Below are 11445 nucleotides of genomic sequence, written 5' to 3' on the forward strand. Positions count from 1 at the left end.
TAAAAAAGCCTTAGACATACTTTAAAGGACTCACAAAACCAGCTTTCTCGTTGTGTTTTTCCCAGCCTTGTAATTCTTAATTATTTATATATTATTTAATATATTTCTTTAATATTTGGCTCCAAGGGGCCAAATACTAAAATCCTTGAAGATACCAGACTGACAGACTCCGAATCAACACAACAGAAAAGGCCCAGAGCAGTTTGTCCCTGCAAGCTGGAGAGAGCTGTTTTCTCCCTCAGAAAACAAACTGAAGCTTGCACATTTTTTGCCTCATTTGCCCCGCTGTGACCAAGTATTTACATTTTGCTGAGGACAAAATGGTATCTGGGAGGCAGGAGGCGATTTGACTTGTCCAAATTATTGACTCTTATTTACTCTTAGTTATTTATTTAACCTTATTTACTCTTCCACCCACAGTACAATCTGCCTCTGGCTCAACATTCCTCCTCTGGCTCAGCATCCCTCCACTCAGCATAACAATAGCTCTAACACTGACTGGAGGTCTACCCTACAAATTAGAGGCAAACCAAAATCCAAGATGGAATCCCCACAGCTTGATTTCCTAGTGTTCTCTCTCCTGTATAAATGCCCATCCTCCCATGCACTCCTACTCTCCAACAACCCACCCCTGCCAACCTGAGAAGGGTGGGCTAGCTTGTGAATTCTGACCAACAGAATGGGGCCATAGTGATCAGAATTCACTTCAATGGCCTTTCTGTCTTGCCAGTCAACACCATATCTCCTCCACTGGTTCTGAGGAAGCTATATACTGCCTTAGGAGGGCAACACATAGTAAAGAACTCCAGAGAGCCTCTGGTCACCAGACAGCAAGAACCAAACTGCCAAGAGACCTGTAAATGAGCTTCTGGAGTCTTGAGATAGCACCACAACCATGGTTGACTTTGGTTGCAGCCATGTGATAGACCTTTGAAGCAAGGGCCTCATTTAAGCCATAACACATTCTTAATTCATAATGACCCTGAGAATTACTAAATATGTGTTGTCTTAAGGCATTTCATTTGAGAGGAGTTGCTGGACATCAATAGATATCCAAATCAGGAGAACACTGAGCTAAGGAAACTAAACCTGAAGAGTGTTTGGGGTTTTTTGTTTGTTTGTTTGTTTGTTTTTTAAGTGATTACTGTCACGTGACTGGTGTATGTCAAAGCTTATCTTTAAACCCAGTTTTGTCTTGTCTCTAGACTTCTACCTTCAACTGCAAATTGTACTGACTCAATGGCATTTTTACTTTGCAACATAACTTAGGTTAGATTCACCTCTGGCTATGCTACCAGCTGTCAAATGCCACCTCCTACATTTCATGATGCAGAATAACTCAAACACTAGTCCCGTTCCCTGTGGTGGGTAAATTTTTCCACCAGTCTACAAATGACCCTTTGTATCCCTCAAGGCATGAAGCAATAGTCTTAGAATGCTTTCCTGGACAACAACTTGATTTAGAAGCCTCTTGGTCAGCACATACCCCACGTTTACTTACCAAGGTGGAATGTCTTCCCACATCTCTCTTGTGATCCAATTAGACACCTTCAGTATGTTTTGGGAGAAGAAATGTTGTCTTATTCTGAGCCTGTCAAATGCCTAGAAATTCGAGGAGTATTTGTTGAGTGAGTAAAGCTAAGCAAGCCAGCCTGGGACTAGGACCCAGTTTTGCTGGCCCAGAACAGCGGTCTTTCTCACTGTCCACCCCACCTTTTCTACTAATGGGACCTAATTTGTAATCCTCTTTACCAGGCTGCTTAGCAACCCACCCACTACTGTACTCCAGTTTTCATCAGTCTCTCATTCATTTGGCAATATTCCTGCAAGCTTACCCAGGTGGGTAAGCTATGAGGGCTTTCATGACCTGGTCCTCGACCTTACCAGCCCATGATCACAATTAGGTTTGGAAACTGAAGCATAAGTACAAGGCTCTAACATATCATGTAGTCACCAGCAAAACAGGCAAACTGACTTTGAAAGTAAAGATAGTACTGGATTTGATTCCTACATAATCTGAGGATCAAGAAGTGAATCGGCAGAGAGATGGCTGAAGTGAATGGTCTTGTGTCCCTGAATTACAGCTGTGCTTAAACAGACATTCTTTGGAGTTTCTACATTTATTTTTAAATGACTCCATGGCACCAAAAGAGAGGCTTCTCCTTTAATATGTCACTTTGTGTCTTGGGGAAAAGGCAATTTCTGTCATAGCTGTTCCACTAATCAGAGGGAAGAGCTGCTTCTCTGGTACCTATAGCTCCGTTTGCAAGGATAGAATTTCTGTGAGCTGCCCAGCTGGCTGAAGGGGCAGAGGCCCCTTTCAAGCTCAGATGATAAGGGACTACAGAAGTGTTTAGTCCTCTTGGATTGGGTCCTTACGGTGACTGACACCATTTGAGAACTGAGATTATTCTATCCCCCTCAAGATAGGGACTGAACCAGACACCCTGCTTCCCAATAGATCTCACGTGACTCTCCACACATTCCTGTTATGAATACTGTGACCTCAAGAATGATGATACTTCCTGTTATTTTGCTTAGGAAAATGAAAGCACATCTGTTCTCTGTGTGCAGATAAATGCAAGTTCTCAAGAGCACGTTCCATGCATAGGCGGGGGAGCATGCTCAATGGTTAGTGAGATGAGCATGCTCAACGGTGAGTCAGATGAGCATGCTCCATGGTGAGTCAGATGAGCATGCTCAATGGTTAGTGAGATGAGCATGCTCCATGGTGAGTCAGATGAGCATGCTCCATGGTGAGTCAGATGAGCATGCTCCATGGTGAGTCAGATGAGCATGCTCCATGGTGAGTCAGATGAGCATGCTCCATGGTGAGTCAGATGAGCATGCTCCATGGTGAGTCAGATGAGCATGCTCCATGGTGAGTCAGAGGAGCATGCTCAATGGTGAGTCAGATGAGCATGCTCCAAGGATAGGCCAGAAGTATATGCTCCATAGACTGTCAGACAAGCATGCCCCATGCAAAGTCAGAGGAGCACACTCTCTGTGTAGACCAGCTCTTGTAGTACTCAGGGACTCTTCGCATAACTTTGCTATCCAACTATATTCCAAGGTTGGTGTGATGGCCTGTGAAAAAATAGATTAGGGCAAATTAGCACGTCTTCTCAGACTGAGGCTCACGTGGAATTATGTTGGGCCTAAGAAATACCACGCGCAAGATAGCATTTGATGAGATGTACGGTGTATAATGACTGTGAGTCTTGCAGTCTTGTCGTCTGTGTTACTGAGCATGTAGGTTTCCTATAATTTTAAATACAGAGATGGTGGGGGGGGGCATTCAGATTCTTTCCCAACAGCCTTCCTCTTCTTTTCTTTGGACTCAAAAGCTTCATACTGTTCAGATTCTGTGTGCAGCAAAGCTAGGAATGGTGGCCCCCATTCTGACAGACAACTAAAATTGGTCCGGCAGTCATGATTACAGTTGCTACCTCTTCCATTGCAGAACACATCCCCTGGATGTCTGAAACTGTGTGTTAGGGCTTTTCCTATGCACCCCTAGGACAGCATTGAGTTGTTAATTAGGTGCAGCTGAAGGGGCTGGAGACTGCTCAGCAGTTAAAAGAATTTGCTGCTCTCAAGGAGCCCCTGAGTTTGGTACTGGGCACCTACTTCATGCAACTCAGGACTGTCTCATAGTCTAGGGAACGTGTAAAACAGAGACACACAGACACACATACCTACACGTAGTTAAAAATCATAATAAAAGTAAGCCATAGAGGCATTTAAAAACAGAATGGAACAGGATGCTTTAATAAGACTCACTGAAAAGGACCTATGCATTATTTATTTCTGGAAGTGTGGGGGCTGCAGGTAGGTGGCCATGAATAACTAAGGCAGTAAAATACAAACCCATGGATAAAGGGTGATGCCTGAATGCCTTTTCTCATTCCTACAAGTGTCTCCTGTGCCTTCAACCATTCCCTTCCTATTGGCCTTTCTCCTAATCCCTAACTATACCCCAGTCAAGCCATTAATGTTTCTCTCTACTTCCTACTGCATTGATTTCCTTCCTCTGCATTTTTAGAGTCTCTGCTGAGAAGGAATTTAAACTAGCCAGGTGTCTTCCTTTACAATACAGGGAAACGGACTGTTCCATTTCCACCAACAGATGGCTCAGCTCGAGACCAGCTATGAAATCATATGAGAAAATTCTCTATGCAATTTCCAGCCTTTTACCTTTAGACCTCTTTGGTATTTCTCGCCCTTCTGGAGTCTCTTTCTAGAAATTCTCTGCCAGGCTCTCCTCTCTGGTCATCTCCTTATATTCTTCCTGCTCTAAAAGCATGTCATTACTGAGGCCTGATTCTCTTTCTGCTCCATGCCATCCTGGAGTGTCCAGACTCTTCTAATGGCCCCTGCTCACAGCTAGAGTCTCAGACCCAGCCCTGAGCCTTTGGCTTTTGAACTTACATCCAGCCCTTTGCTGAGCTTCCCCTGAGATGGCCCCTGACTCCACATCAAGAACTAGAAGAATTTCTACATTCCACGTTTCTTCTAAAGGCATGTATTGTTACCATTAGCCTGCTGCAGGTCCTCATTGTATCTCACCTGCTCCCTGTGGTAGAAGAAATGGTAGCTTAACTTATTCATTGTTTATTCCCAGTTTCCCATGCCCAGACCTTTTATACAAGGAGAATTACTGCTTGCTTAGCTTCTCTTACAGGCAAAGGTGGCCATTGGAGATGGTATGTACTTGCAGAAATCTACTGAGGCTGTTGGTCTCTGGAAGGGCCTTTATGATGGATGATAAAGGAACTGTTGGCTTATACCCCACTCTTGTATCATTAAACACAATTGCAAGGTCCTGTGCTCAACCAACCATCTTCTTATGGCAGAATGGCCTCTATGAGAGCAAAGCATGACAAAGCCAAACTGCAGAGAGCAGAGTACTGCCCTCCTGTCACCACCCCTTCACTATGAGAGAAAACACACCGCTGCTGGCGTAAGCTTTTCTTACATGTAGGAATTCCTATGCCTTATTAATACACTCTACACTTAACCCTGCACTGTCCATAAAATTTAAACAAGTCTATGGTATGTCTCTGTCTGACATGCTTGGGTGGAGCTTCCCCACCTTCCTGGAAAGCTAATGCTGTTCTGTATCTCCTCTGATATATCCTGTTCTTTCCAGCCTTACATCCTCAGAATACTGAACTGTTTCTCTCCAGTACCCCATCTGCAAAAACAGCTGGATCCTGGTATACCTCAGCGGATGCTGCTCCTTGCCATTCCCACCTGCAGATGTTCCAAAGAACCTGCTCTTTCTGCATGCCTAATACTTGGGCATATGTTTCTCGGCCTTTCCTCTAAACTCTTTAGTTCTCTAGTTAGGTCTGTCATTTCCAAAGGCTCCAGGGTTTGAACTGTAGTTTCATGTCATGGTATATCTTTGACCCACTCTGTCTGTCTCTGTCTCTGTGCTCTCTTATCTACCTTATGTAGTCACTTAAGAATGCTTGTTTCTCTGATCACAGGACAAGAGATAGCTTTACAAATGTATTCCTGGCTGGCTTTGCATAGTCCTGGGAATACATATAGTCAGATACATATAGTAGCTCTTTATCTTATTTTTCACAGCACAGACCTGCTACACAGGGCTGTTCAGCAAACCCTTGCTGACATGAATAGGAATAAAATACTACTAGGACAGCTTTCCTAACTCCCACACTTTCTCCTGTATAATCCACTCCCTGATTCTTTGTTCTTGCTACATTCTTTTTTTTTTCATCTTTATTAAATTGGATATTTCTTATTTACATTTCAATTGTTATTCCTTTTCCCGGTTTCCAGGCCAACATCCCCCTAGCCCCTCTCCCTCCCCTTCTATATATGTGATCCCCTCCCCATCCTCCCCCTCTTGCTACATTCTTGATTGTTACTAAGAATACATGGGACTTGACTTAAAAAACAAAACAAAACGAGAGACAAACCCACACACAAATTATACTCACGTATATTCTATCAGGTTCTGTGTCCTCCACACAGAAGTCTTCCCCTCTCCAGACTCTGTTTCTCTGAGATGCTACTTTTCATTTCCTTTAAGACTTTCCCAGCTGCCCTAACACAGTGTTCTGTAAATAAATGCTGGTGGACTTCTGATGATGCAGAAAGAGCTCATGGCTGCCCAAATGTAACATCAGTGTGAGCTGTCTCCACTGGGTAGTGAAAGCAGCCATGTTTCCAGTTGTCTTTGGCTTTCTTTGTGCTGTTTGCCTAGATATACTGTGCTTTTCCCCAAATCAAATCACCTGTTACTGTTACATGTGACCTGCTGGCCACCAGCACTTCCTCTAGAACTTGGTACTTGAGCCAGAACGATGTTCCTGAAACCAATTATAACAATAGCAAGCCTTAACTGAGCCATCTATAACGTACAGGGCTCGGCCTGGGCACTCTTTCCACTGTTTTGTTCATCCAGTGAACGTACCCCATTTTCAGATACAGAAATGGAGTGGAGAGGGATTACCTGACTTAACTAAGAACCCACTCAGCAAGAGTGAAAAGCAAAATTCAAGCCCACACTATCTGACCTCTGACCTCCTTCAAAACATGGGCAACAGCTCAACCTCTAATTCTGCCAGCCACTTCTTGTGTTCCCTATTTTCATGAAGTCAGAATTATGTGCTCTCAACTGGACATACCTCATAAAATTAGAGGACTTTAAATATCTGAATTCTTTAGACTGAGAAAATATGACACCATGCCCTTTAAAAGCTTGAAGTCTAGATTTGTTGCTGATGTTGTCATAATTTATTAAAAATTTATTACACAATAGACATTGGAATGGATTCACAATCTTCATCACATCATATGAGATAAGAAAATTGAGATTTTGAAATTTTAAGTGGCTTGCTCAGGCTCCAACAGCTAACAGTAGCTAAATGAGAATCTGAATGGCCCGAAAAGCAACCTCACCCATAAACATAGCTATGCTTCATTAATCCAGCAGCAGGAACAGGGGCTGTAAGCCATCCAGAATGACTGCAAAGTTTTCAGAATTCTTCCAAGAATGAGCATCACACATTATACCACAACATAAAATACTAAATGAAGAGTGGGTTCCACTGAGATGGTATCGTTTACTGGTAGTAGAATGTCATGTCATACACTGCATGTCTCTTCCTACTGAAATACTATTGTCAAGATTATCCTGGGCAGTAGTGAGTTCTCACTTTCTCAGTGATGGAAAAGGGGGCTATATTCTAAGGCTGCTTCTCTGTACAGAGCCATATTGGATTTGGGCCTAGCCGCTTTTTGACTGCATGTCTCAAAGTGACTAGGTGACTCTGGGATGTTTGGCCACAGACATTCACCCCTAAGATGACTGCCATAAGTCTTAAGATTGTTGAATGAAAGCCTCTCCCATGAATTGATGGCACAGGAAGATAACATTCAAGGGATGCCTCAGCTCCCTTAGCAGATACCAGTTATCTCCTCAGTCAACACCCAGTGTCTCCACCACCTGACCTCATCGCCTGACTTCTTTGCCTCCAGCTATCACTGCCTATACCCTCATCTCCCCCTCCTTCATGTTTCACAAAGGTCACTCCCCCTACCTGAAATCCCAATAAACGAGACCTTGACAACAGAATCTTGCTTGGTCTCCTTCTTCTCTCGACCCCCATTTAGGCCCAAGGGTAGCGCCCCTTCGGGACCCTGAATAACTGGGTCCCCGCTGGCGGGGACACTTCTCTTCTTTGTTTTGGTCATTGTGTTGGCTATTTTTAACTGTCATTTTTACACAATCTAGAATCACCTAGGAAGAGAGTCTTACTTAGGAATTGTTTCGATCATGTTGGACTATAGGTGAAAGACCCCCAGAGTGGGGAGACCCTCACTAAAGTCTCGGGATGCTGCGACCCCCCCAAGAACTCACGTAAGATCATCCTTGCTGTAATTTACATGAGGTTTATTGATAGGAACCAGTGCACTGGGGTCGAGACTCGTATCCCACACAGGGGCAGTGAAGTTCAACCACAAGTGGCTGGGAGAACAGGTATTTAAAGGAAGAAACCACAACCCAAGGAGGTAGGGAGGGCGTCATTGAAAAATGTTGAGAATACCAGTGAAAAATAACAAAGAGAAGCTTCCTGTTTCTCAAGATTGTTTAACTTTATGGTCAGCTAGTTCCTGGGAGAGAGTTGCCAAACCAGCTGGTGTAATCGCAGTTCCAGGGCCCGACCAGTTTCTTCTGCTCTAAACTTTTGTCTAGGGGGCAACCTTAAAACTTCTACCTTTCATTCCCCACTTCTTCTAGTGGCTAGTTCTAATCATAGAACTAAATTTCAGTATCTTCATAATATTGGTTTTCTTGTCCTACTAAAGCATGATATTGTTGGCGTAACATCAAAATCTGAACAGCACTCACTCTTTCTCTAATGAAGGTAACTAGTTTGTTTTTTTTTAACACACATTGACCTATAATCAGAAGCAGAAGCAAAACTAAGAAGGGTCCCATAAGGGAAGATATCAGAGTAGTCATCAAGGAGATCTACTAAAACAGCTTTCGAACCATCCCTGATGCGCTTCTCTGTCTCTCTGTCTTTTGTCTAACCTTTCCCTAAGTTTACTCATGGAGTCTTTAATTACTCCTGAATGGTCTACATAGAAGCAACATTTTTCTTTTAGTGTAGTACACAGACCTCCTTCTTTAAGGACTATCAGGTCTAATCTTCTTTTATTCTGAAGGACTATCTCTGAGAGGGAGGTTAGGGATTCTTGGAGATCAGCTAAAAAGTCTTTTTTACTCTTTCTATATCTAAGTCAATGGCAGTTCTGAATTCTTCATGAGCCTTGTGTTGCAGGGCAATAGCAGATGTCCTTGAAGCTGACCTTGCAGTACCTAAACTCTTTAGTATAAGGATTCCAATCTGGACACTATCTGAACCTACACACAAAAGTCATGACTGCCTTTTAGAACTTCTAAACTTATACAGATTGTGATCCCTGAGGCACAGTCCCAAGAAGTGTTAGGAGTACTAACATATACAATATTACATCATTTGCAATAGAAATCAAGCCTAACCCAGAACCTACAGTTGGGGGACCTATCTCAGTGGAACCCAGGGCAAACATGAAATTCTTGTTTCTAAAGTACACTCCTCAAGTGAGCATTATAGTAACCTCCCAGTCATGTCTCTGATGTATCCACTTATCTGATGTGCAAGTCTAGGGAGCTTTTTGAAGATCTGAGTGTCCCTCTAGGTCCCAGCTCTCAGCTAGTATGAGGCTGGTGAGGGCTGAGACTTGATGGCTGTTGGGGTGGTCAGCAGCACCAGGTACGGTCCTTTCCAGCAAGGCTCGAGTGTCTGGGCTCGGTGTCATTGTATGTAGCCGAGTCTCCAACCTGGAACTAATGAGATGTCTCAGGGGTCCCCAGGACATAGGCTGCTGCCAGCTATGACCAGATTTCTTTCTGTATCACCTGTAGGTCTTTTAGCCTGGCATATAAATCATTATTACTATGACATGTTGGTTTAATAACATCATTTAATACAGTCAGAGGAGCTAGGGTCCCATATAAGATCTCAAAGTGGGTAAAGCTGAATCTGGAAGGGGTGTTTCTTGCTCTGAAGAGAGCAAGAGGGAAGGAGTGCCACCCAGTCTTTGCCAGTCTCCATGGTCAATTTGGTCATGGTCTCTTTTAGAGTTTTATTTATTACTCTACCTGTCCTGAACTTCAAGTCTGTAATGTAATGTAATTTTCAATCGACCTCTAAATACTTGGCCACACCCTGGCTTGCCTTGGCAACGAAAGTAGGGCCATTATCTGACCAGATTACCTTGGGCATTCCAAACCAGGGGGAAGATATCTTCCAGTATCTTCTTGATGACTACCAAGGCTGTCTCTTGTTTGGTGAGGAAAGCTTTTATCTATTCCTGAAAAGATATCTACAAGCACTAGGAGACACTTGTGATCATATTTTCCTGGTTTTATCTCAGTGAAGTTTACTTCAACTTCTCACTAAACTCTCTAGGTCTCTTTGCCCTGTTTGTTTGCTAAGCATTCATTTACTGACATACCTCATACTTTTTTACTGCCTCTCTGACTAAAATCTTAAAGTCTATTACATATACCTTAACTACTTGGACAAGCTTTTTATCTCTTAAGTGAGTCCATTTGTATATTTGGCAAAGTGAGTCTTTTGTTTGTTCTCTGGGGAATATAGTTCCCCAGACAAGTGTGCCATTGTCTTTTTTTCTTTTAAGCAATTTGGGCCTTTTCTTCTGTTGTACATTCTAAGTGAGGCCATCCCTTAGTCCGATCCCAGTTCCCAGTGGCTGTCTTTTGCAGGCCTGTAACCAGGATAGGCTCCTGTATAGCCATTTTTCGAGCCACTTGATCTGCTTTGTTATTGCTCCATGTCACCGAATCTCTTCCCTCCTGATGTCCTGGGAAATGAATAATACTCACAGTTGTCGGCTTCATCAGGGCATCCAAGAGATGGCAAAGGCATCTGTGCTGATGTGCTGGGGAGTAGAGGTTTGTCTATCCCAGATGATGTTTGTGTTGTCCACCATGGCATCACCCACTCATCTCTGACCTTCATGAAGAGAACTGTTCCTGTCTGTAGACAAGGTAGCCTCGGCTTTCAGCAAGGGTCAATCAGTCAGTCACAGAGGTCTTTCTTCTACCCAGGGGCTTCTGCCAGTGCTTGACATTTGTGCTGTGGTGGCTCCAGGTCAGGATTGAGCAACAAGGTAACCAGATTGCCCCCAACCAGTGGAGAATCTAGTCCATGTCAGCTGACCAATGGTTTCATCCTCTGAGACATTCCATTAAAAAGCAAAACATCAGCCACTCTACCACAGTTTAAGGCCTGGATTGGGTGATAATTGTTAGTGCCCGGCTGGCAGGAGTGGTTGTTCCAGGCAGAACGGCACTAAGCCACACATCTCCCCACATCAGGTACTGGTGCACTGAGACAGGTCTTAAGCTCCACATACACCGTCTGCAAATATGCATACACATGGCCTCACCCAGCCATTTCAGCCCACGTAATCCATTTTGGAGAGCAAATTTCTTGTGAGCAAGGGATAGGGGCAGTTAGGGATGACCATGAACTAGTGGGTTACCCAGCCCACACCAAGGTCCACTGTTCTTTGGGTAGTCCACAAGTATTGTTTGTTGCTGGTAGCCCCCTGTACCCAAGGTCTTTTGATGGGCACTGGCCCACTGGGGCATAGGAGCACAGAGTGTTGGGCCCCTGTATCTACAAAACACTGGGTGGGCTTCCTCTCTATCGTGGGGCAGTCCCTGATCCAGTGACCTTTTTTCTTATAATAGGCACACTGATCTTTAGCCAGGAATTCTCTTCTGTCGCCAGGTACTGTCTTCTTAGTCTCTCTAACTACTGTGGCCAGTATAAGTTTCTCTCCTGTCTTTTATCTCTCTTTAGCTCTCTAGCTTTTTCTTCTTCAGTC

Source organism: Rattus norvegicus, chromosome 9 (assembly GCF_036323735.1).
Source record: "Rattus norvegicus strain BN/NHsdMcwi chromosome 9, GRCr8, whole genome shotgun sequence".
In the NCBI taxonomy this organism is placed as follows: domain Eukaryota; kingdom Metazoa; phylum Chordata; class Mammalia; order Rodentia; family Muridae; genus Rattus; species Rattus norvegicus.